This window comes from Coffea eugenioides, unplaced genomic scaffold (assembly GCF_003713205.1).
Source record: "Coffea eugenioides isolate CCC68of unplaced genomic scaffold, Ceug_1.0 ScVebR1_608;HRSCAF=1313, whole genome shotgun sequence".
Lineage (NCBI taxonomy): Eukaryota > Viridiplantae > Streptophyta > Magnoliopsida > Gentianales > Rubiaceae > Coffea > Coffea eugenioides.
The window spans coordinates 1,020-5,131 of NW_020864462.1; the positions used below are offsets into that span (position 1 = coordinate 1,020).

A 4,112-nucleotide genomic window follows, 5' to 3' on the forward strand; every position below is an offset into this window, starting at 1 on the left:
TCTAAACCATAAACTCCTCCAGTTTCAGGTTAACTAATCTAAGAAAAAGGAATGCTCGCTCAACATTATCAGCAAATTGTCCAACTATATCTCAACATTAAATCCACAAATCTTCAAGCTGACTTTTATCACATACTGACACAACCTTCACCTTTTTATCACACTTTTCTATTGTTCTCTTTTTTTTTTCATTTTTAATAGTAACAAAAGACTTAGTCTCTAGCCATTAGAGACTTTTGATGCGAATTCCAATATTTGCCAGATGGAGGAGCCCGGTTACTCAGCTCCGATCGCTATGAGACCACGTACTCATAGAAATTACTACTTTTTGACACGAGAATTGATACTTTTGGTGAAGATCCCCGGTTACTCAGTAGTAACAACTAGCGGAGTACAGTCAACTTTTATTCACAACCAGATAACACAATAACTCAAAATATCTCCGTAAAAAAAAAAAAATAGCAGCAAGGAGCCTCATTTCTTCAAACATGGAAAACTAAAGTTAATAACAGGACCGATTCACATAAAAATGCCAACAATCATTCCCTATGGTTAGAAAAGTTAATCAAAAATTATAAGAGTCAAGCAATCACCGATATTCACCAAAGAGATGTTCTTGAGCTCAACTACATTAACTTGATACACTTTGATTAGTAAAACTTGGCAATAGCAGAATTAGAGAGTCAACAATCCAACAACAAACCTTGGCAGTCATAGGAGAGCTGCTCACTAAAAAAAAAAGAAAAAGCAAATAAACGAAAAATAGACAAATAACAAACTAAAAATAAAGGAAAAACATCTGAAAACTAAAAACTAGAAATACTAGCACCACAACTGATCCCCTCCCAGACCTAAATAGCACATTGCCCTCAATGTAACAAATAAACAGCAAAAGCGAGAAGAAGGGCAACGGAACTTCCCTGAAATCCCGGGGACTGTGTCAGGGTCACAGTGGTGGGTGAGGTGGAAATTGAGGTGTAAGACCCGTGTGGTGCATAAACGCTACTAAATTCTGCGCCATGTTAGCCACGTTGGTGATAAGGGTTTATTTTATGTATTTTTAAGTGTATTTTATTAATTGATTTTGGTTTGATTATTTAGTTTTATAACTAAAATAACTAGGTTTCGGTAAAAATATACATTTTTTGGTAAAAGTGACTAATATTGTATTTCTATTGATTTTAGTGGTAAAAATTTCATTTTTATGCAGGATTAATGATTCAATCACCAAAGAATGTCAAGTGAGGTGAAAAATAGATAATTGGTGATGAATTCAAGTGGTTAAAAGAGAAATGAAGTGAAAAACATTCAACTGAGGAAATGCAATTCAAGACAGTTTTGACACTCTTCGGTATTTCGACTATATCTGGAGCTACACTTATCGGATTGAGGTGATCTTTATATCATTTTAAAGATAAGAAAGAGACCTACAATTGGTATGAAGATATCGAAATCCAATTCTGCTGTTTTCATGAACAAAAAGTCGAAATACAGAAGCTGCATTCTGTGGTCGGAAATTGAAACAGGGGTTTGACCAGGTGATAGTTTTTCGACCATATCTCAGGGTACAAAACTCCGATTTGGATGATTCTTGAAGCATTGAAAAGTAAATTAAAGGGCTACAACTTTTGTGTTTTACACAAAAGCTAATTCAGTCTTCATCATAGAGAAAATAGCAGTTGAAGCAAGGCCAAGTTGAAAACGCGAGTTTATGCCGCGTTTTGTGTTGTCGTGTTTTGTAGCCGAAAACCTGTAATTTGCTCAATCATTTCTCTTGTGTTCATACCACTTTCCAACTATAAGTTGCAAGGGAATTCGGTGCACATGCTTCAGAAGACAAAAGGACAGACAATATGGCTTATTTTCAAGTCAAAAACATTGATTATTGACTATCTTAACAAATTTCAGATTTGGGAATCAAAGGGTGGAAAATTTGACCAGGAAAAAGGAGTTTTGGACCAGTTTTTATGCAGAGACATTGGGTAGGTCAGGAGAATATACGGAGTCAGATTTTCTGATAGCAAACTCTCTCTAGCTAGAAAATTTTGCAGGAACACTTGGAGGCTTCATCTTGTAATCATCTAGTACAAGACATAGGAGATTCTTGGAGGGTTTCACCATTAATTGGCTAAGCATTTCTTTATCTTTCTTGTACTTGTAAACTGAGATGTTTTCCATTAATGAAGTTATGAGTTTGATTATTATATAATCAATGAGTAGCTAAATTTCTATATCTAGGGAGTGGATGAAACTTATGGCCAAGTGATATGAATTGAATGTGATTTATACTTGTTGTATCTTGTATTAACTTGTCTACTTGTGTATGCTTGATTACTTCTTGTTGTTTGATCACCAATAGCAGGTTTATAGTTGTTTTTACTCATTGAGAAATGGTAAAAACAATGGAATAACATAAGTGGAGTTTGAGTTGTATATTCATGAGAATAGAAATACATTCAAGTGGATTAAATTTGCATTTCATGCATGAACAAGAGCAGTTTCAGTTTTCACCAAGAGATTAGGAAAAACTAAGCTGTTTTAGACCAATTTTATCACGAGAATGAATTTTTGGCAATTTTAGAAATGAATCCCTGGTTAAACAAGAGTAGTAACAAGTGTTAAATTCATTCATTTGGATCATTTGTGTCATAAGTGGAATCTACATCCCTAAATTTAAGTATTTGGTGAATTTTTCTCCATTTGTGATATTGCAATTATCTAGCTAAGGATTTTAGATAGTAAAAAGATTGTAGTCAGATTTAATTCTGAATTTTCTGCTTAAATATATTGTGAGTCTAAATGATAGAGTAAATTAGAATCTAGTAATTGTTTAAATTGCTCCTCGTGGGATCGACCCGATACATACCCTACATTACGATTTTAGCATGTATACTTGCAGTCAAATAGGTATAAATTCGGATTTAACATGCATTTGTAGTAAAAAATCCATCAAGTTTCCCAACAGCCACACCTCAAAAACTTGACGGGTTTTAACTACAAGTGCAAGTTAAATCCGTCAAGTTTTTGGTGCCATTGCCGGGGAGCGGCAATATTAAGGCTTAATTATCTCTATTAATTTAGACAGATTTATTTTTATTAGTTGAGGTGATTATATTTAATCTTACATTGTAATCAGTTTTTGATAAATAAAAGTTGCATAATCTCTCTTGATTCTGTTTGTAGTGTATGCACCGGACATATCGAGAAGTTGCACCTTTCGATCCAGAAATTGAGAGGACACTTCGGAGACAAAGGAGACATATACAACATCAAGAGGAACAATAGGTTTGGCAGCCGATAGAGAAAATTTTGATAGAGCTACCGTTTAAGGAAGAAATGGTGGAAAACGAACCAAATAGGCGAGTTCTGCGAGATTTTGCTTTACCGGGGACACAAGAATCTCAAACTAGCATCACAAGGCCAACGGTAAATGCTAATAATTTTGACATTAAACCATCACTGATTCAAATGGTACAACAATCTTAATATGGAGGTAATGCTACCGAAGATCCAAATTCTCATTTGTCAACATTTCTTGAAATCTGTGATATAATTAAGTTTAATGGTGTTAGTGATGATGCAATTAAACTTCGATTGTTTCCATTTTTGCTAAGGGACAAGGCCAAGGTTTGGTTATAATCTCATCCTCCAAATACTTTTACTACTTGGGCTGAATTAGTTAAGGCTTTTCTTAATAAATTCTTTCTACCTGGAAAAACTGCTAAGCTTAGAATGAATATAACTAGTTTCTCTCAACAGGAAGGAGAGATATTGTACGAAACTTGGGAGCGCTATCGGGAATTGCAACGAAGATGTCCTCATCATGGTTTACCAGATTGGCTAATAGTCCAAACATTTTACAATTGTCTCACCTATCCAACAAAGACGCATGTAGATGCGGCAGCGGGAGGAGCATTGATGGGAAAGTCAGCCGAGAAAGTTCAACAATTGATTGAAGAAATGGCTGCCAATAATTACCAATGGGCTAACGAACGAGGTAATACAAGGAGAACTGCAGGTATGCTTGAAATAGATACCTTGAATATGTTAAGTACAAAGATGGATAATGTGGTTAAGATACTTAACAGGCAAGTTGGTTCTAGTTCTAACCA

The 4,112-nt window shown here is 34.8% G+C and overlaps 1 non-coding gene across 1 annotated transcript; it reads right to left on the minus strand.

Annotated features, from left to right (window-relative positions):
- Positions 1-3,723: 3,723 nt before the first annotated feature.
- LOC113758625 lies at positions 3,724-3,830 on the minus strand. The gene has a single exon (XR_003466804.1). It is a non-coding gene; the product is annotated as a small nucleolar RNA R71 (small nucleolar RNA).
- Between the last annotated feature and the right edge of the window lie 282 nt (positions 3,831-4,112).